This window comes from Callorhinchus milii, unplaced genomic scaffold (genome assembly GCF_018977255.1).
Source record: "Callorhinchus milii isolate IMCB2004 unplaced genomic scaffold, IMCB_Cmil_1.0 Scaffold4, whole genome shotgun sequence".
NCBI lineage: Eukaryota > Metazoa > Chordata > Chondrichthyes > Chimaeriformes > Callorhinchidae > Callorhinchus > Callorhinchus milii.
The window spans coordinates 15,471,083-15,495,079 of record NW_024704745.1 but is presented as its reverse complement, the minus strand read 5'-3'; positions in this window follow the sequence as shown (position 1 = coordinate 15,495,079).

Below are 23,997 nucleotides of genomic sequence, written 5' to 3'. Positions count from 1 at the left end.
TGATAAATCAGAATTCTCTCATGATCTAAAGTGGATACTACCACTTTGATCGGTGAATTCATAAAAGGGGTGAGAATAAACAATAGTACAGCATCAAAAAGTTCTTCAATATGCAACATAATTTTTCTCAGAATATGTATACACTAAATAATGAAAATTTAGTGTAGTAGCATAATATTTTCAATTGTATGCAAGTACAAACTCACTATTTTTATATTAAAAAATACATTTAAAGTCAAGAGAAATGCCACTGTTTGATAGAAATATAAGACCACCCAGCTCTACCATTTTCTGGATTTCAGGCAACAGTTGGGCAGTTTCTTCCTCTTCTGGACAATTTGAAATCTTAAGAAAACTCCCCAGAAATAGTATTTTGTTGTATTCTGTATTTAGTCAATTTTATTTATTTCATTAGTATTCAATATTATGTATTTAAAACCATACACATAAAATGTGTCCGATAGCAATTCAGATAGCTTTCTCCAAAGTAACCGCTCCTCTTTTGGGCAATCTTGCCACATTTCAAATAGAACTTTCAAAACATTACTTTTTTGACCCCACAAAAGTTGTGACCTTGAAATTCAAATTAGTCTCAATACAAATTTGAATCAACTGAAGTCTCTGAAGAACTCGGTAGCATCCCAGGAAAAAAAAAGCTAATTGAAACATCGCTATTTGGTTTAGAGCTCAATGACATTCTGTATGCATTCTATAGGCAAAAGCAGCAGCCAATTTGTGCACAGTATTGTCCCATAAAACATCCAATAAAGCAAATGACCAATTTTATTTGGGGTATTGCTGGCCAAGGTGCTGGGAGAATCTCCCATCTCTTTCAAAATAGTGTCACAGGATCTTTAACATCCACCTGAATAGGTGGACGGGAACCCGTTTTAACATGTCTCTGAAGGATAACATCTCTGATAATGCAGTGCACCCAGCCATTTCATTGGAGTGTTAGCCTATGTGGAGCCCTGCAGCTCAGTGGTTTAAAGCACTCACCCCGCAAGTGAGAAAAGTGGGTTCAATTCCCGGCAGGGCGAAATGTTGGGCAAGTTTCCTTACGCCACACGCCTGTTTAACTAGCAGTAATTCGGAATCCGGTTGTTAATCGATTGGTTTTTCTTGAGGTAATAGTTCCTTTTAAAAAAATAATAAATTGGTCACTTCAATCCACGACTGTTTGTGGGACACTGCTGTGCGCAATTGGTTGCCGCAATTCACTCACAAAATACAGTCAATTCACTTTGCAGTATATTCTGTGAAGCGCTTTGGGACATGTTGAAGACGTGATAACAACAACAACAACAACAAGATTCCATTTATAAAGCGCCTTTCACGTCAGGAGGACGTCCCAAGGCGCTGCACAGTTGGGTCATGACCCGAGCAGGGGAAATGGTCAGGGTGAGGGGAGGGAAGGGAGGGAGCGAGGAGGGGGAAGAGAGTCGAGAGGGGAGCTGAAGGCACGGTCAAAGAGAAAGGTTTTGAGACCGGCCTTGAAGGAGGAAAGGGAGGAAGCAAGGCGAAGGCACTGGGGGATGGAGTTCCAGAGCCTGGGGGCTGAAGGCCCGACCACCGATGGTAGGGCGGTTGGGGCGGGGGACGTGGAGCAGACCGGAGCCAGAGGAACGGAGGGTACGGGCAGGTAGGTAGGGGGATAGTAGGTTGGAGAGGTAGGAGGGAGCAAGGCCGTGAATGATAAGGAGTTATATCAAATGAAAGGAATATTATTATGTATTATTATTAAATTATTCTGAGCTCAAAGTCCTGACATGTTCACAACAAAGTCCCAATAACAAACATAAAGTGAATAACCAATTTATCTGGAATAAAATACCAATTAGTTCAAAGCATGATGTCCTTACAAGGTTCCTGCAATGGTATGGATCTTCACATTGTTTTTTCTGCAACCGGGGGATGGAAATTAATGATCTCCCTACATTTGGGTCAGCAATTTCAATGTGACAGAGATTTACATTAAATAAATTCTCATGAAACATTCACAATTTTTAAGCAAACCATAAGAAACATCCCAAATCCCCTCTAGCTCCTACCTAAAAACAAATAAGTTAATTGAAAATAAAAGGAATCATCCACACTCTGGAGTCCCAAGCCTTGACTTTTGCAAGCCTGCTCCTAAACTTCCTGGGATTAGGTAAGCAGGGGGCATTCCTCTGGGGAGTATGGACTCCATTCCAGACAAATGGAAATTTCCATGCATGTTAACCCATACAGAAAATACTATTTTCATCAAGGCATTATTGGGCTTTGACAGCACATTTGTCAACACAGTCTCTTTTAACTTTGATACTTATTTAACAAAGATTGATAGGCTTACATATTTGATGTAACTCTACATTTCCAATTGGCTTTAATGTCCATTTTCAGTTAATCAATCACTTTTTTTAAAACTCTATGGGCGGAAGGAGAAACCAAAGTTAAGAGATTAGGTTGAAAAACTTTTAAAAAATATTAAAATAGGATATGATAAGAAAATGGAAAGAGAATAGGGTAAGGATAGGTCTATTTCACAAAAAACTTACACTGTGTTTTATGTGCTTATTTTAATACAGGAATTCAGAGTTCTTACAGTAGAAAGACTAGTCCTGCCAATTGAATAGGTTTAGTATTGTATTAATGTTTGTGCACCAGTATGTAATCTTGGCATTCTGCTTGACCCCCAGCTGTGCTTCAAACCTCACAATCCCATTCCTAAGACTAAAGGCTTTATCCATTTTCAGAACTTACATATGTATCTCACCTCCTTTGTTGCTGAAATCTTCAATTCGTGCCTTGGTTACATCAAGGATAGACTTCACCAAAGTTCTGCTCGCCAGCCTCCTTAGCTCCACCCTCCACAATTCATCCAAAATTCTGCAGCTTCTATTCTCTTCCATATCAGGCTCTGCACACCCATCATTCCTAATTTTGCCTGGCTCCAACATCCCCCAGCACCCCAGTGGACTGACTTTAAGATCCTTATTCAGACCTTCAGTCTGGCCCTCCTTATCTATGCACTCTCCTCCTTGCTTCCTCCATTCTGGCTATTGCTGATTTGTTACTCCCTCTGTCCTACTATTTATGACCCTTCAGCCACTACATCCCTGGTCCCTCTGCCAAAACTTCTTTGCTTTGCTTTCTCTCTCACTAATGTCAAAGACAATTTTCACTGCACTTCTAGTTAACATCCTTAATTTTCCATTCTTTATATCTTAATTGTTAAGCAGTTTGAGATCATTATTTTACTTGCAAATTATTTCAGTGTCATGTGAGTGAGCTGAAAAGTTTTTCAAATAAAACAATTGGAAGAATTTTTTTTAAAAAGGGCATCTGAAAAGGATGTCTATACATTTCCTACATAGGCTGGAAAACCTATACATTAAGGGCAAACTTAAGCTTTTATTCATATTCGTTACCTATACAACTTATACTAATCAAGATGAAGTGTCTGTGTTTCCGCCAGTAACACAATAACCGATTGACGTAGAGACACGTTTTATACCAAATCGGAAAGGTCTTGCCTGCAAGAGTGTCATAGGCATTTTTTTTCAGGGATCTCCTATCGTTGCTGAGGTATATTTAAAATATGCTTTAATTAAGCCCCAAAATATGAGGTGCGCATGGTATTCTGCGACAAAGTAGCGACAGAGGAAAGCACACACCCTTCTAAGGTGATATGCCTATACTAATATATTCTGCAACAAATGTATGGCAGTTTTTTCAGGTTGTCATGGGAGCTACAGTCCTCCCAATAGGAGTCCTTCCAACAAGAGTCCACCCAAACAGGAGTCCACCCAAACAGGAGTCCTCCCAAACAGGAGTCCTACTAACAGGATTCCTCCCACTGAGTCTTCCCACAGGAGTATTCTCAATAGCATATTTTCTAAGCCAAAATCAAGACTTTCAAGGACAAATAAAATTGTCAGACAAAAGAAAGAAGGCTGATTAAATGAAACTGAAGAAGAACAGCACGGCTGGACTTCAAAGCTCAATGGACTGCAAGAGCAAGGTAAAGTGAGTTGCCTGCTCAAAGAACAGCCCGGCAGGACTTGATGCTGAAAGGCATGCAAGAACACAGCAAAATGAATTGTCCACTCAAACAACAGCAAGGCTGGACTTCGACGCAGAAAGGCATGCAAGGTGTATACACAGTGTTTATGGCATGTTAAATGGTTTGTGAGTGGTATCACTGAAATCTACATTCCATAGTGGATTCTTTGGTTGCAAGCGTAGTTGCAACGGGTACAGCTAATTTACTATAAATACACAATCACTATACTTCACAGTAAAAACTTGTGAAGCACTTTGAGATATCGTGACAACGTGATAAGGTGCTTAATTGCAGGGATTATTATTCAATATCAACAGAATTTCATTAGATCATACTGTAAGTACACTTTTTAAATTTAGAATGTCCAATTTTTTTTAACTCTCTCACAAATGGCAAATTAAACTGCTCCTAGTCGAGTTTTCTCTTCCTGGGGTGCAGTTCCACAGGCAATGGTTGCCCTTCAGTACCCTGCCCCAAGTTCATGTGCGTGTCTTGTCAGGTCAATCGACTGCAGAGGGAATCACATCTAAACCCCAAATCTCCCCCCACCTAGCTGCCACACATGTTCAAACCAGTAGAGGGTGTTGCAGATGGATCAGAAGCAGCAGGTACTTAGCTAGTTTTCCCTTCCTAACCCTGGGAGGCTGGGCAAATGTAGCCTCCACTGGCTGAGACTAGCAATCTCGGCAAGGACCAGGATTCAAACCACCAGGTTTCACATGTGGCTTGAACCCACAATCTTCTGACTCAGATAGAGGCTTCCAACTTCCAGATAGATACCAACAAAAATACATAATTAGACAGAAAGAAAGTGAATTAGAGAGAAATAAAGTCAGAGAAAGATGACAGCAAGTCACTTGATAGGGGGATTAAAAAAGGGCATTATGTATACTACAGTGACAGTATAACTATTGGAAGGCTTCTATTAATGTGCTATATTTCATGTGCTGATCTAATATGGCTCTATTTTCCTATCTATGGTGGGGCTGGTGCCAATTAGTACAGATAGCAGGCTCTAATAATAATAATAATAATCCTTGCATTTGATATAGCGCTTTTCACGTCGGGAGGACGTCCCAAAGCGCTTCACAGAACACACTGTAAAGTGAATTGACTGTATATTTGTGGGCGAACGCGGCAGCCAATTGCGCACAGCAATGTCCCACAAACAGTCGTAGATTGAAAATGACCAATTTAATTATTGTTTTTAGTTTTGGAGGGATTATTATTAGGCGTGTGGAGTAAGGAAACTTGCCCAAGGTTTCGCCCTGACTGGAATTGAACTCAGGTCTCTCACTTGCAAAGCGAGTGCTCTAACCACTGAGCTACAGGACTCTATTCCATACATTGAAGCAAAATGGTCAAATCAAATGAATAAAAACAGACGCATTGGCGACTTGAGGTTTCTGCTTTAGTGACCAATTAATCCCAATTTCTACAACAGCTATGGTTGTTTTGTTTAAAAATGTTATATCATTTGTAAATTGCAACAGCACACTAACAAACTAGCTGTTGTCCACAATCCCATACAATAGTAGACAATAGATAATTTATCAAATAATGCCCGATATGTGGTCAGGGAAGTGAAAGAATCCAGGCCCAGATGAATAACTCAAATTATTAACCACTGTATAAACTGTCAAATCATATTTACAACATACACTCATAGTACATGTCACATAGGATGAATGTCTTGGAAGTGTTTCACAGACACAGGGATCAGTTAGCAGAAAGGTAGTAATTCTATTAATCAAAGTGAAACAATTTAAACTTCTATATTGCCTTTCATGTCAAGATATCCCAAATCGCTTGATAATTAACAAACCTTGCATTTGATAGAATACCTATAACAACAACAAAATTACACTTGTAAAGCACCTTTTATGTCGGGAGGACGTTCCAGGGCGCTGAACAGTCAGGGACCAGGACCCGAGCATGGGGTGGGGGGGGGTGGGGAGGGTTGGGATGAGTGAGGGCAGAGAGGTAGCAGGGCGGCTGAAGGCCTGGTTGAAAAGGAGCGCCTTGAGTCGTGCCTTGAAAGAGGCAAGAGAGGGAGCAAAGCGAAGGGATTGTGGGATGGAGTTCCGAAGTGTCTCAAAGAGCATCCCCAAGTAAATGCTGTCAAGTAGTGCAGTGACTAGTGTAGTACGTCAGTCAGTGTCAAAAATTTGTGGGTTCAAGTTGGGACTTGGAACTCATAAGAAGTGCTGTCCTTCGGATAAGAGGTTAAACTGAGGTCTTGTCTACCTATCCATGTGGACGTTAAAGATCCCATGGCATTATTTGAAAAGAGAAGGGAGTTTTTACTGGTGTTCTGGCCTGCAATTCCCCAGAAAAAAAATGTTCAGTCACTTCATGGCAGTTTGTAGGACATTGTTATTTGTAAATTGGCTGTCACATTTACTTAGATACTACAATATACAGTAAACCCTGAGTGCTTTGAGAACATCCTCTTGACATGACAAGCGCTATATCATATGCAAAGCTTATTGTTGTAGTGACGTCCACTCAATGTTAAAAGCAATATATCAATGTAAAAAATTGTTGTTGCTGCAGCCTAATTTGATGGCTATTTTGAGTATAGTAGATCCAACAAAGAGCTATGAATGGCCAATTTAAATGGAGGATTATTAGCCAAGACAGAATTAAATTGTATTGCTTAACAAAACTGCGCCATATTTACATTTCAGTAAACAGAAAGATTGATTCAATTCAAAATTGAAGTTATATTCAAGGTTTCACTCTCATCAGAAGCCTGTATAAATCCAGCTCAAACAACTTGACAAACATCTTCTTTCTTTGACAGCTGCAATGGATTTTTGCAGCCTTAAGATGATTCTCAATAGGTTTTAATTCAAATCACATAATGGAATACAACTCAGCAGTAAACTAAAAGATTATAATTTTCGTAGAAATATAACTATGCTGCAGTACTGGGTGAAAAAGAGTTCTCTTTTACAGCTGATTATTTGCAGCCGAGGAAATTCATTCTGCATCTAATCCATCCTATACCTTACTTTCGGGTATATCTGATGCGACACCAACTACAAAATATTTCCTACGTAAGAGCATTTAATTAGCATTTTCCAAATTACATAATTGAAACAGTAATTTACAATGCTTAATTAGAAATTTACCCCAATGCTTTTCCAATGGCTGATTTTTTTTGAAAGACTGATTTTCAAATACTGAAAGGGTTAAACAGCTTCCATGTGTTTTAAAAATACTGTAGTCTCTTAAAATGTATTAATCCACACTTTTCTACCAATTTCTTCCCCCAGGATCCAAGAAATCATAGACTTAGAAGAGAATGAAGAAAGTTTTGAAAAATGTACATTAGAATAAGAAAACCTTAGGCTTGAATTAGGCCCTACTAGCAAACATTAAACAGTTTCCACGAGGTCCTAATGCTCTCTACTATATTGAATGCAATTCACTGTAGAAAATTCAAGGCAAATAAAGCTCAATTCTTGAATTAGATTCTTATGTCTACATTTTTTAAAAATTGTGCAGACCAGCCAATGTATTAATGGTCACCACAAACATCTTAGGGAATTGGCCATATTTTCTCTTATAGAGAAATTCAAAATCTGTCCTGTTCCAACTCTGAAGGATTTTTAAAATAATTTTGAATTAAATGAGCCTTTCAATTGCTCTGCAAATATTACATTTCAACCATTGTGGTTTTTGTACCTTAGTTTCAGTCTACTTTGCCTGTATCATTTTCAAACCATTACAATTGGTAAGGTTTATTCAACATAACCTTTAAAATGCTTCAGAAGAAATTGCTATTTAACCCCATCATGTAGTGTTCCGGTGGAGCACTGGGACAGTTGAAAGGTTAGGTACTAAATTTAAACAAATGAATAGGTTTGTGGCACTCAGCCATCCTGGTCCAGAGGAATACCAAAAACTGCATGACCACAGGTCAAAATAGTTGCAGATAAGAATGAGTTATGTTCACAAAGATAAAAATCAGAATTGAATTGCAGTTACGGATATCAATACAGAGTCAACCGTAAGTGATCTTTTACAGCAAAAAAGCTTTGATGTTGCATTTCTCTTTTGATCCTGTGAGCAAACAAGACTCAGCTATGCATTAACCCCTTCATTACAAAATCTGTGATAAGATCTGTGGATATTCTCTATTCATTTTTTTTCAAAATTAATGCATTCTTCATTTTGATTCACATATGCAATACATTTTTTCAAAAATAAAGAGTTTCTGATTAGAATTTCTTTTTAAATTACAAGTAAATATCAAGAATGAAAAATAATGTACTTGTTCAATTGGAAACTACGCTGTAATATCCTGTACTCATTACATTGTCAGTCCTTCAGTTCAATAAAATCTTCAAAGACTGCTGTAAGGTATAAAAGAACCTTTTAAAACATTAACGCACAAGTACCTCTTCATACAAAACAGAATTTTAATCTGACTAAAATTTTGCTGCAGAGTACAATCCATCCAAATAGGGTCAACTCTGGAATACTAAAAAAATGTCCTTTGGATTGCCCAAACCAATTTATTCCTCACAAAAAGTCCTATCGAAACAATAAATGAATTTGTTGAATTGTGAATGTTTTCAGAAAACAATAGACCCACACCATTTTTAATCACTTTTAGTTTGAAATCTGAAACTAAAAATTGTCTGCAAACAAACTGGAGGAATGACAAGCAAAAATAAGAAACATTAATTTGAAGTTGCTATTTAATTTTTTAAAAATTATGAGATCATAACTCATGCTATTCCCCCAAATATTATATATATTATAGTTGAAAATCGACTGTAGCAGACATGCATACATACTATTAACCATCACATGTATTGCTTATAATTCTCTTCTCTTTGCAATATAAAGTATTGTGTCAGCTTTGCTCAATTGTAGCACTCTGGGTTAGATGGTCGTAGGCATATATCCCACATGAGGATTTTGAACTCATATTCCAGTGCTTTACTGTAGGATGGCAATGCCGGATGCCTGTTCAGTTGGATGTTAGATATCTAAGTACACTATTTGAAAAGAAAAGGGTTTTTCTATTGGTACCCTGATAAATAATCCTCTATGTATTATATTTTATTTACCACATGGCTATTTGTGGGATATTGTTGATATTGTTGATATTCCCCAGAAATAGCCACCAAACTTGACAGTTATTTGTGAAATACATAATGGCATTTTGACGTTATCGGTACGATATCAAAAGCAAGCATTATTATTGGAACAGAACTCCTTCATTGCACACCAGTGTACCATTCTTATCACATTTTCATCTTCTTGCAAGTTATTTTCTCTGTTCTTTGAATTAGGACATCATGCACCCCGTCCCCCGGAAGGGCTAAAGGAGAAAGAATCCTGGGCAGTACCCAGCAATACCCTACTCTCTCAGTCTGTGATCAGGTGCTTATGATCTGGTAAATCTTGGAGAAAGACCTTCCACCATCACTCCATCCTATTACTACAATCCATAGGCAAGTTAACGGAAAATTTCTAATTGAAAATGGCATATGTGGAACTCGGCCGGTTTAAGCACTGAGAAAATGTTATACTATGTAAAGGGTGCTATATAAATGCAAGCTATTTTTGTTGGTGTGGTGATGTTTCATACAGATGCCAAAAAACATGTTAAGGTTTTAATACTGGGTCCCCCTGAGCATATTGAAGTATTAGAGTTTTATATAATAGTTATTTTGGTAAAATATTTAATCTGTGACAGTGTGTACATTTTCCACAAAGCATTTTCAGGGCTGCATGTTTTGCACAGAAGCTCTTGTGAAAATTCATCAATGTCAAACAACACAGTTTTGAAAAAGGAACAGAGAAGATGAGTGGGTGAGACCAGCCCCAACCCTGCTATTACAGTGTCTATTTTAAAGTTTATTACTTTCCTCCTAACTTGCATCAATTTAACTCTGTTGTTGCACAGTTGTTTTCAGGCCTTGATCTTGGGATGTTTGGGAATCTGCTGAACCCACATAGGTCATGGACTACAAAGTCACTCAGGTAGCTGGGAATTGCTGGACCTAACGTTCTGCTGCTGTTTTCCCTTGTATGTTGCAGATTTTCAAATTACTTTACCAAACCTTTAAAAGAGTAAGCAAACTATAAATTTAGTTTGGATCAAATAGCAGATGTGACTGTGGTGAGACCAATTCTTCACTTGACTTCATACAAATCACATTTTTTTCACAATTAATAAAATTAACTCGACTTGAATCTTATTTTTAAATGAAGCTATGAATTATGATATGTAGCATAAGTTCCAAAATTACTGCCCATTTGTCTTAAATGAAGAGAATATTCACATATTTGTGGCATTGCCAAAGTGCATTTTCATATGTCCCCTTTATTGAGGCAGAGAAAACAAACTGTATTGTCAGCAGCAATTGCTATATATAACTATAGGTTTTCCCTGAGATTTGTATGCACTGTATCTACGTCAAGAAACTGCATAATCCATGGAATACAATCTTTTGGAACATGTAAAAAAAATCATTAAAATTTAATTGATTAAGATATGGGTAAACATATAGTGCTAATCAGCATTACTTGACATATACTGTACATTACATGGGTCATTCGAAACTGCATGCCCCACAAAACATTTGCACTACCGTTTGAACATACATAGTGCTAAGCCACTCAAATTTGTAGCTTTATTGGTAATAAGCCTACAAATTTGCTATTCTTAATTTAGTCATCACAAACAGTCTTGTTTTGATTCAGAACAGTCTTGCTCTAGGAATTTGATCTGGTAATAACCATTTCAAAACAATTGTAATATCTTGGAAAAATTAAATCCAACTCCAAAACTATTACATTGTAGGTGGTAGGAAATTTAAAGCAAAAGTTTAGAGATTAAATAATTACACTACTGGAGCAAAATATGTATGTTTAGAAATTAATAATAATTACATAAAGATAATGAGAAATACTCTACATACATTAAAGATTTTACTATTAAATCAATAAGATAATACAAACTAAAAATGAATATTTATAACTTAATTCCTCAAATGTGCCGTCTTGGTGTTCTGAAATATGCACTGTAAGCAATTATCATTATGTATTATGAATGGTGTACGTGATAGAGGTTCAGCAAGTGCACAAAACCCCTCATTTATGCAAAGTATTTTACAACTGGTATATAAGTGGCTGATTTTTTTTAAAAAAATTGCTTATTCTACTATAATATCAACAAAAATAAGCTAGGCAACCTGAGTGTTTGCATAAAGCCTTTGGAATTTTAAGAGCAAACTAGACACAGGAACAGAAAAACAAAACCTGTAACAATGACAATTGTTTTAAGTTGAAATCGTGTGTGCATACAGGTGTCAATTACAAATTTTAGATTTCTCAAGTTATTAATATTGACCTTTTAAATCCCTAGATTTTAACACCACACCTTTTCCATCAGTGACCTACGCCTACTGGAATTTAAAAAAAATCTGTTGGTCTCATCATCTAAACTGTAGGAGGAATTTCAATTCAAGTTTATTTATACCCAAGAATTAGCTTACAAGGCATTTCACAAAGTCAAAACGTACCCTAAAGAATTGTTATACCAAATACAAGGAATATTATTTCCATCAATGAATATAGTCAAAGACCATTTTTTAAAAAAAAATGTAAAATGTTTTATCCTGATATAAGTTTAAGTTCCCACCCAGTCTACTCAACTCTATAAAAATTTCAGTATAGCCTAAATGTAATTTATGCTCCATAGCTGGGACATCCATCAGAATGGGATATCAAAGAGTCAGATCTAATCAAGGCACTTAAAACGTGCCACATATTACTTAACTAAGAGAAACTACGCAGAAATAGTACTTTAGTTTCAATATAATTAACATTTCAAACCAAAATTTGTAATTTTGATATGTTTGGGGCATCGGCATTCAATGTAGGTTTGCCGTAATTTCACAAGTTCGATTTTTTTTCTGTCCTGAATTTCATTCCCTTAAACCTATCCTAATCCATCTCAGACATGAGCCAATAACGGTTTTTGAGATTCAAAGATTTCTTACGTACACACTCTCATGTGCGCCCAAGCCAACTAGGAAGGAGAAAAAAAAACTACAAGCTTAAATTTTCTCCAGCGATTTACAAGCCACGAAAGGGCTGAAATTAATTCAAATAAATGACAGAAATTTCAACTTTATTCATGAAAACGTTATCGGTGAATATAGTTACGAGAATTCAAAGTTGAGACAGGAGAGAAACCTGCTTGTGGAGACCATTACAAAATAATAGTACTAGAATCACACTGTAATGCAAATTAAGTCACATTTCTGACTGACATATACAGTAATAACGAGAATAAGTTAATGTAGAAAGCGGAGGCGATAAAAGCGGAATCGTGACCGTCTCCCACATTGAGAGCCACTCTCATTCTCCCAGGCAGTTTGAAAATGCAATGAGCAGTAGGTGATTTGAAATTCAGTTGCAGTTTTCGGAACGATTTATTAAAAGAACTGAATTGTTCAAGTAATTAAGGCGAAGTTGCGACCTGGAGTGAAACCCGTGACTGGCACCGACTGCTTGTAACCCCAATGGCCGGAGCCACTCATTACTGTACTTACTGTACCGGGAAGGTCTGGATTCAGTCCCCCGCCTGTTACACAGCATTGGAATTGATTAAACAAATTCAAAAAAAAAATACAATAAACACCACTAAAAAGTCCTGCGCCTTCGTTTAAAAATGGGATCCGCCGCGAAACGAAGAGGGGCTGAAGTGTTTTTTTTTAAAAAAAAACTTACACACGCGACCGAGAGATGTTAACAGTTCCGAAACCGTCCAACTGAAAAAAAAAGACTCTCACCAAACAAGTCGAAGGATTTTCCAGTGAAACAGCAGAACACTTGCACTGCCGCGGGCATATGGGGAACACGGTATCTATCTTTCTGGAGCCTCTTCACTCGGAGCCCGCGTTCTCCCCGCACTCTAACCCCCTTTCGGAAAAAGGCTGCTCTGCTTTTTCATCCGAGTTTTACTTTGGCATTTCAGATTAAAAACTCAGCGCCACCGTTTGCCGCTGCGCTCGAGGCAGGCGGTCAGGCTATGGTTTAAGTTCAAGTTCTCGTTACTTCCTCGTTTTCGGGGGGGAAAAAAAACCGTTTCCCTCTTTTTTTTCCTCTCTCTCTCTCTCTCTCTCTCTCTCCTCGGGGCACGACTGCGTTAAACACCGTTTATACCGTTGCCATAAGACGAGCCCGTCCCGCTCAAATTATTTAAAATAATGGCATAACGTCGCGGGGAGGGCAGGGAATCCTCAGGCTGCCCCCTCCAACCACCCACCCACCCACCCACGCTCAGCCCGTACCTCCTTCTGATCCTGTCGCGATCGCTGCTTTTGCTGAGTTGTACAGTATGTTGGGAGTCTGAGTGAGGTGCCGCTGCTTGTAAATGGAGTCATCGGTATCCAACTCTTACCTGGGACTGTCTCTTTCACTTTGCCCCCTCTCCTCTCCCTCTCTCTCCGTTTCTACCCCCCACCCTTTCCTCTCCTTTCCCCTCCCTCCTTCCTTTTTTTTTTCTTCCTTCTCCCTTCTCTTTGGCCAGCTGCTGTGCCGGTCTCCCCCCCCCTCCCTTCCCTCCCTCCCTCACTGCGCTCGCTGTTTCTCCTCAGCCCTCACTCCTTCTCCCCTCTCGCCTGTTCCTTTGCCGCAGTCGAAAATGGCGCCGAAAGCCGAGACTCGACTCAAATTCGTTAGCGCGGCGCGCGGCATGATGGGTAAGGAACTCCTCGCTGACAGTTTGAAAATCGGCTCCACGCTCGAGCGGCGGCCACGAGCTGCTGCCAACTGACACACAGACCAACCGCTCCAACAGCTCCCAACAGCCAGTCACGTCGCAGCTCTGCCCGCCTGCCCTGCCCTGCCCTGCCTTGCCTGCCTTGCCTTGCCCTGCCCGGCCACCACCACCATCATCATCATCACCATCATCATCATCATCAGGGTACAACAGCGTCGGCCAACGAGCCACACACTTTTTTTTCCCCCCCAAAAAGGCACCCGCCACATACCTACCTCGTCACGTTCAGCAACACTTGGGACAATTCTGTTCGGCCGACCGCTAAAGATATCGATTTTTTTAAGGCTAAATTAATGCCAGGTTCCCGGTCTTCAGGTCTGTTGGTTCATTTGTTTTCGATAATAGCGTTCGTTCCCCCCCCCCCCCCCCCCCCCAACCCCGTCCCGTCCCCCCGTCCCCGTCCCCCGTCCCCCCACCCACCTCTCGATCCGTACAGTCCTGGAATAAATTGTCTGTCTCAGTTGACAGCTTTTAACAGTGCAAAGTTTAAAAGAAAAGGTGGCCTTAGATGCGGGAATTGAGGTAGTGGGTTTTCATGGAGTTTGTCGTTTCTGTCAGAGAGTTTTTGGCCACTGGTGGATTGGAAGGTACTTTTCAATCTGGAATGGGTTTGGATCTCACAACTAAGCTTTCCTCTTGTATCTGTGCTTACCATAGAAATTATCCCCCACCCCCACCCCACTTGCTCTTTCTGTGTAATTGCTGCAATTCACAGTTTTTTTTAAAAAAAATGCAAAAGATATTTGAAAGGCAAACTTTGAATTGCAAAGCGCCTCCCATTTTGAGATACGAGCAATGATTAGACAAACTTAGGTTCTTCTGGCTTGAAATAATGTCTCAGAGGCAACATCGTATAGTTACGCGAAAGTTTAAATCGGGCAATACCTTTTGGACAACAATAGCAAATCGCAAGGCACTGGACAGTCGAGCAAGTTGGACCGAGTCAGCAGAACAAGAGGACATAGGTTGCAACAGGCAATTTCAGGGCAGGCATCAGAATGTACCTCTTTATTTCTTTGCCCAGGAAATGAATAAAAGGAAATTAATATTCAACAACAACTTGCATTTATGTAGCGCCCTTCACGAAGGGTGGTGTCTCAGAGCACTTAATAGTGGCGCAGCTTGAAGCTGAGCTGGGCAAGTCGAAGGGATTGAGGCACAGAGTTCCAGTTTCAGGGTAGAGGGGCTGAAACATGGTTGCTGATAGTGGAGCTCACGGGACGAAGGACATAATAAAACAAAATTATGAGGCGGACATTAGAAAAATCAAGGGAGGATGTGACAAAAGCTATAATACTGAGACTGCCTGGTCAGTCTCACCAACCAACATTCTCTCCATCTGTGACCAGGCCTCTCTCTGCCTTCTTGATTTCACATCCGCCTTCGAAACTCTATCGTGGAGTCTGTGCCTCCACCTTGCCTCTACCTCCCTGCCTTCAAAATCTGCATTGACCTATCTTTTCAGCCATCCCTTTGAGACCTTCCCTTTGCCTGTGTTTTTAATCACATTTTCCTCCTCTTCCTCCCCCCCCCCCCCCCTACACACACACACATGCACACGACTTGGACTCCCAGTCAACTGTGTGAAACACTTAGAAAAGTCCTGACTTAAATACAGAAATTTTACTTCCGATTAAAAGAAATCAGACAAGTAATTCGCTAACTGGCGATTGATATCATTCTTGGAAGACTTGATGTTGGAGTAATTACAAAAAAAATTATAGTTAGAACCATAAAAAATTACGGCCATTCAGCCTATTGTATCTGTGCTGGCTTTTTTAAATGGCAATCCTTTCAGTTCCATTTACCTGCCCTTTCCCCATACTCTGTAGATTACTTCTTGATAATTGAAACAGTCAATTTTAGTAATATTGAAGATGATTCCAACGTGCACTTATAATAACCCTTTTAATGTAGGGGAATGTCTCAAAATGCTTCATAGAATTGAAGTGGGGTGTGTGGGTTGGAAGATTGCAATAGGAGGTTGAGGACTTACAGACATAGATTTTTAGAAGGGTTTTGAAAGCAGAGGACTGAAAGGTGGAGAGATTTTGGGAGAAGTTTCTAGAAGTGATTGTGATGGAGGATAAAACTTGTTTGGCAATTAAAGTAAGAAGAAGGCCATTCGGCCTACCTTGTGGGCACTTGCTTTTTGAATGAGGAAACCATTTAGTCCCATTTATCTCGCTTTTCTCCATACCTCTGTCGATTATTTTTTTTGGATATCTAATGGGGCAAGCCTGAGTTAGCAGACTACAGGGAGTGGGCACTGAAGTGGGACTGCACAAGGTCACAGAAGAAGGATGAGCAAGGGTTTGGAGCCATTTGAAAAAAGGAGGATCTCAAAGCTGATCCACTGGATCCTGGTGAGGTTGGGGGTTGGGGGGGGAGTATTGATAGATTCATGAATCCTAGTGCAAGAAATTATACAGGTTGCAATCTGGATAAGATGGAGCTCGTGAAGGGTCAAGCAAGGAGAGCATTGGAATAATCAAATTTGGAGGTGAAGGTGTTCGGAGGTGTAAGAATTTTGATTTTATTTGGGTGAGGTATATTGTTCAACTGATCAAGCAACATGGGATGTATTATTGATACCAAGGATGTCAAATTGCTCTGCGGATTCCAAATATGTTAATCTGGAGGATCTCTGTTTCCATAAACAACAATGCTATCAGAAGTAAAGCTGCATGTAAAATAAGTTTTATTCATCTTAAAGATGGATGAAAAAAAGATCAGAGCTTATCAAACAAGATTTTAAGCAGGATCTAGTTAACTAAAATTTGTCAAAAACAATACAAGGCAAATGCTAAATGGCAATTTTCTGGCACATTTAGCAGTTTAGAAGCAGTTTAAATGTTTTTAAAATTCTCAAATATTTCAACATAACTCTGAGAAATTCAGACAAGCAAGGAAAATTGGCATTAGCCAATCTAGTGCACAATAACTGAAAGTATTTTTTAACAATTTCTTGTTAAGTAACTTTTCATGGTTGGCACATTTAACAGATTGATAGCTCGATCGCTGGATACTTACATTTGATATAGCACCTTTCATGTTAAGGAGACATCCCAAAACACTTCACAGGATTTACTGTTAAGTGTAGTGTTTGTATTTATAAGTGAACGAGGCAGCCAATTTGCACACAGGAAACAGCCATGAAACAAATGACCAATTTTTATTTGGGAGATTTTTGACCAGGGCAGCGAAACTGAATCATATATCACAAATAATCTGGATTCGATCATCCTCAACCTGGTTCTTTGAATGCGTATATAGCAGAGCTACAGCGGTTCTGTTCTGAAAGATGAACAATTTTGAACAGACCAATGGGAGGTGGGATTTCCCTTCAGAACAATCAATAAGTGCCTCCCCTTCTAAGAGGGAGGACATAAGAAAAAATTCACTGTACAAACAAGAATTTTTACTTGGTCCATCCAAGCAGTGCTTACGTTAAAGTACTGTCCCTGGATATTCAAACGTTAACTGACCAAATCAGACACCCAGATTGGCACATCATTGCTGACAGCTATTACTGGATAACTGAAACGTTCTTTTTATTAAAAGAAATCCAAACGAATACGCTGCACTTCACATGAAAAAAAACAACTTTCTATTTTGATCATACGATGGTAACATGCAATGAATACACTATCGTTTTTTTTAAAAAAAATGGATACTCCTGATCAGTTTATCGGTGTGTTTTTATAATAGTCCTGATTTGAAATGACGGACAGTACTTTTAAATTTTCACACAACCGGTTTGACTTATTGAATGTTTTAGTACGATTCGAATCCGTTGAAATATTACAGCATTTGTAGCACTAAATTTGGTGCGTCCCCATACTGTACATTGTTATGGATTTCATCCCTGTGAGTTCAAAATCGAATCCATTTGCAAACCAGAGCGAAAAGGATTGCTGCTGAGCCAACATTTTGAAATCTTTTAGATTTGTGAGCATAGTTGCCTCAGTCCACGGCACATTTGCTCGTGTCATGCTTTTTGAATCTGTCAGCACAGAAACAGCACAAACCGCTTTCCTCTTCAGTCGACAGTACTGTAAATAGCTTATTGTTTGCAACAAAGTACTGTTCTACCGGAAATTCCGCCCCCTGAGCCACTCCAGCCTCCGATTGGTCTTAGTGACATTGTGAGTTGTTCTCATCAGGAATTTTTCTAATCTCAGGCTGTGTGTTGTTTGGCAGCCGAGGATGTCAATCCCAATGCGCTAATGTACCACTGTGTATTAATGTAAAATAGTATATTGTATTATTGCTGCCATACAAGGCTCTTGGAACTCTCTTACATTACCTTTGCCGAGAGGTATTGGCTCTATTTAAACACCTCAATCTAGAGTGACAAACAACTAATAGTGGCCAATCACAAAAAAGGTGGCTTTTTGAATACTGCCTCTCTTCTCACTTTTTTTAAAATAGTTTCAGTTCAGAGCAAAAATAAATATCCTACTGCGTGTTTCTTTGGCAATTCCAAAAATTCTTACATCAAATTGCAAGCATTGTTAACGATTTACGCTGTGCAAGGCTAAGATACAACATTGCACAAGAATAACAAGATTACATTTATATAGCGCCTTTCACGTTGGAAGGACGTCCCAAGGCGCTGGACAGTGTACAGCATTTCAGACCCGAGCTGGAGCTCAGTGGGGGAAAAAGGGAGGGGAGGGGAAGGGGGGTGGCTGATGGCATGGTTGAAGAGGAGTGTCTTGAGGCGGGACTTGAAGGAGGCTAAGGAGGGGGTGAGGCGGAGTGATTGGGGGATGGAATTCCAGAGGTTGAGGGCAGAGTGGCTGAAAGTTCTCCCGCCAATGGTGGGGCGGGTGGGTTGGGGGACGTGGAGCAGGCCAGAGCCGGCTGAGGGGAGGGAGCGGGCGGGTTGGTGGGGGGTTATGAGGTTGCAGAGGTAGGGTGGGGCGAGGCCATGGAGGGCTTTGTAGGTGAAGACCAGGATCTTGAACTAGATCCTCTGAAGGATAGGGAGCCAATGGAGTCGGGCGAGAATGGAGGAGATGGGGTCACGGAGTTTGGTGCGGGAGAGGACACGGGCTGCAGAGTTCTGGATTATCTGCAGCCTGTGGAGGGAGGAGTTGGGAAGCCCGACATAAAATAAAAAACAACTTGCATTTATATAGTGCTCTTCTTGCAGGATAACATCTGGAAAGTGGCAAGATTGGAATCCCAGCAAGGAAGAAGGGAGAGGTGACAATAGTTGTGGTCAAAGAGCTAGGTCTTCACATGGAATGGAATGATAAGGAGGGGACAAGGCAGAGGGATTGACGCAGGGAGTTCAGAAGATCAGGGGCTGTACTGGTTGAAATCATGGCCACTGATGGTGACACAGAGGGGTTGGGAGCGCACAGTAGGCCTGTGTCAGCTGAGCGCAGGGAAGTGGAGTATGAGCAGGTCAGAGGTAGGGAGGTGCTTGTGTGTTAAGAGTGGGGTGAGGATCCTAAAGTCAGTGCTTTTTGAACCAGTAGAGCCTGGCGAGGATTTGGGTGTAATGGATGTGAAGAGTTTGGTGTGGGTGAAAATACTGGTCCTGGAGTAAACAAGCTGGGGTAGTGCATATGACTGCCCAGTTTCTATATATCAATTTTGAAACCATAATTGTAAAAAAATTAAATCTATTATTACATTGCTTAGGTGTCAGAGATTTCATTGTATTCATCTTAATACCGATTGCAGCCATTCTGCCATTGTTTGGAACTCCATCTCATGCTTAGCCATCTTTCTCCTCCCCAATCCCTCGGCTCCCATCCCCAGCTCGGGTGCCAAACCAGGATTATTAAACAGCTTAGCACATCCTCCACACGTAAAAGGTACTATATAAATGTGTACATATTCTAATGCTCTTGGAGGTTTTATTTGAAGCATGTTCAGGCTAAGCAATAGGCAGGATATCCTTACCAAGATCTTTATCTGACTGAAAGTAGACCTGGAATGGACTTTTTTTTTTGTCAAACAAAATCATTAAACTATGTACTCTTAGGGCCAATGGTGTGCTTTCTTCAAAATGTTAATTTTAGAGCCTTTATCAAGTTTGTTTCAGTTACAGTGCTGTTTTTGGGTGGGACTTAGAAACAGTGCAGCTAGTGGCCATTATTCTGCATTAAACTGCTAATGTCATCATGAATAGGAAGCAAGCTGAACTACAGAGCAAGCGGGAGAAGAGGCGAGGGAAATGGTGAAGGAGTGGGAGGAAGAGGGGACAGAGAGGAGACAGACAGAGACACAGAAGGGGAGAAACATTTTGTCTCCCTCCTCTTCTGCTCTCTCTCTGTCTCCCTGTCATTGTCCCTGTCACCTCTGTCTGCCCCCCCACCCCCCCACCGCCTCATGTTTTACATGGACCCAGACAATTTAAAGGTTTGCTCAGAATATACTAATAAATACATAATTGAAAATTGCATTAATGTTCTGTAAATTTAGCTGCAACTTTAAGTGCACTTCATGTTAGCATTCTATAGTACTTTCAGTCTTTGTCTGCACACTGGTCATTGTTAAAGCGTTGCCCAGCAAAAAGATGCATGTAAGAATAATTGGAATCCCCTTTAAAGGCCCTGTTAGTAAGGATTGGACAAACACAAACATCATTTCCTCATCTTCAACTTCTGAGAAAAGATGTCGAGGTGTTCAAAAAACGGCGTAAAAAGGCCAGCTATAAGTGCATTGACTGCTGAGAGTTAGATTTTTTTTAATATAGTTTTGTCTGCTTGCACTCTCATTTTTAAAGTCTTATGTATCTGTTTTCCTTGGTCTCTTTGTTCTTCCATTCTGTTAAGAAGGATACCATTTAGGATGTATTTCTTTTTTTTGTTCTTCCTTTAAAAATGAACAACTTCACATTTGTTGCAAACATTTTCTCCCATTTATAGTTGAGAGCCCAATTGCTGCACTAAAAAATGGGTATACAGCCAATGTGGATATCAGATCATCAAGTAAGATACAATGCACTGTAATCATCTTTAATTCAACCAAAAACATTGTAGTACATACATAAGTTTACTAAAGTAGAAATATGTGTAATACATTAAACTAAAAGTGTACTTAACATTGAATATGGTATGTGTAGATACTTGCTGAAGCTTTTCCTGTTTCTCCATCTCTGACCAATTTGCTGTTCTTCACCTCTGCCACATCACTGACTCCACCCCTACCTCCATCTTAATGCTGCCAAAACTCTTAACCAACCCTTCATCATCTCCCCACTGACTTTTCTAATACACTTCCCCCTGGTTTTCCTAGCTCCACCATACATGAACATCAGCTTGTGCAAAACTCCACCACCCGCATCCTCATCTGCAACAAACTCCATATGTCCATCGCTCATCTCCTTTCCAGGCTCCACTGGCATCCTACCTTTCAGCAGATCGATTTCAAGGTCCTCACCCTCACTTAGGGAAGTTCTAGGCTGTGAGATTTCTATCTCTACAATCTTTTCCTACCCCACTCCTCTGCTCACCCCTGCTAACTTCGGCTTGCTGCATGCCACCCCCACCCCCCCACAACCTACGGCACAATCAGTGACCAAACTTTACAATTCTATGGCTTAACCTCTCGAACCTCCTCCTAAACCCCACCATCTTGCCCCCTCTCTATCTGTCTTGAAGTCCTACTTGAAGACCTACCTCTTTGACTGTGCTCATGGTGGCCTCCCTCTCCCCTCTTCCCCTGCAAAAGGCTTCCAGACATTATTATATAATTATGCAAGTTGTTGTTGCAGAATGCCACCACCAGATTGCTCTGTGTATATGCACAATAAAAATTCCCGATACTAAATTATTAGCACTAATAAATGCTGTACTTAAAGTTTTACAGTCGTTTATTTAGCTGATCAGCAACTTTACCTTTCAACTACTTTAAAACTGAATTTTTGGAGGCTAGGTGTTTCAAAACGACACTTTCACGAACTCAACTCAGCCGCATTGTGGTTGCGTGGACACATGGTTTTCCATCAGACCCTCCATCAGACCCTCTGCTTGCCTATCAGTCACCTCAATATTTTTAGTGTAATTGTAATGGCATTCCTCATCAGATTAAACCATTTGTTTATCCCATGTCTTTTTCTCACTTGTATGGGTGGGATCTAGCCAGGATTGAACAACAACATCAAATTGCATTTATATTGGACTTTTCATGTCAGAAGGACATCCCAAGGCGCAGATTCCAAAATAAATCTTTCTTATTTGCCCACACCATCCTCCAATATTCTTTCATGGACATCTCACTTTTGTGCACTTTATAGTTGTATTATTATGAATTATTATTGTATTGTATTATTACATCTCATATCCTCTCCCATAAGCCTTTCATCCCCATCGTTGCTCGGCTCCACTAACTCCCCAACCTCCAGCGATCGAGTTCAAGATCCTCATTTTCGCATTTAGATCACTCCATTGTCCATCCTACCTCTGGTACCTCCTTCACCCACAATAATCTGGCCATTTCGTTCATACAGCTGATAGTGGCTTACTCTATGTTCCCCAATCTAGTGGGGAGGACTTTAAGTGCCTTGAACTCTCTTGAACTCCATTCTCAGGTCCCTCCAACTTGTTCCCTCCCTCCCTTTTTTCAAGCTATGCCTCAAGACATTTTAATCATGCTTTCGGTCATCTTTCCTCTCTCACCCTCTTAGCTCCCTCCCGCAGCTCTGGTACCCATCCAGAATTTTCAAGGATTTGGGGCATCCTCCTGACGTGAAAGTGTAAACTGTATTGTATTATTGTATCGTATTGCTGGCCCATGAGGTATTTATCTAATAATGAGATTGCTGAGCTCATTGTAACATTTATCAATGCTCATTATTGCCTCGCTTTTCTATTGATTCCTACTTTACTACTAAATATGTTTGTGGCAAACACAATATATTAGAAGGAATACCATTCCACTCAGTAGGTGGCGCTGACATGTTTAGACTGTAGTAATGTACTTACAAATCCGTAAGCACACCTAGTTGAACTGCAGCAGAAATTCACACCTTAGCCATCAATATTCAGATGTACAGTGTTAGTAAAGTGAATCCTGATATAATTGCTTATTAGAACACATTTCAGGCACAATATTGTTGCTTGACAAAATTACTTGAAAAAAGTAAAGACTGCTAAGATTCGATACATTAGACAAAGTAATATATCTTTCAATCTATAATTGACACTTATATCTGGAATTTCTTGGATTCAGGGAATTCACCCAAGTCATTGTGCTCTAGTTATTCTGTCTATATGACTGTTTGGTCAAAAATTAGCCTCATACAGCAGACTGCCCATCCAAGCTGTGTGTGTGTGGGGGGAGGGGGGAGAGATAAGAAATGTATTTTAGATGTATGAATAGATTTTTTTTGTTAACCTTCTTGCTTTTATTTTGCAGCCTTGACAGCACCAGAAGATGATATCGCTGTACTGTAATTGTATAGCAGCAATGAATACTATAGTGATAACTGACATTGGGCAAGCAATAGATGGTAATGGAAGCAAAAAACGGATCAGCCCAGATCGTTTTGTTTAGGCCTTGAATCTTTGAGGTCTCTTAAATGTTCAATAGAAAGCTTCCATAAATATGAAAAGGGAATTACAGCAGACTGTTAACACAATTGCAGAGCATATCTTAGTTCTCTACAAAATCATAGAGTATGTCTTCATTTGAAAATCATATTCTGTACATTGTTTAAATAAATAAATAAAAAAATTGTTGATAGCTGTAATACAATCTTTAAATTCTGCTCTACCAATTTATAACCTTATATGATTCATTCAAATAAATTGCAGCCTTATAAATCTTGTCCACATTTCCATTCATTCCAATTCATGTGATGAAAGTTTTTTTTCAAAATAAAATGAATTTAAGTTGATTTTGATCCAAGTTTTATAATCTTTGGTTTTTTTTACTAAATTTTAGTTGAGGAAAGGCATTTTTCCTTATGATCTAGTGCAACTTGTTTGGGCATTTGATGACTATGCTAAAAGACTAGGAGATGATATATTCTAAACAGTGTAAATAGGCTGCATAAAATAAAACCCACATGTCAATAGATACTGGTGATATATTATATCATAATAATCCTTACATTTGGTATAGGGCCCTTTCACATTAGGAGGACATCCCAAAGCACTCTGCAGAA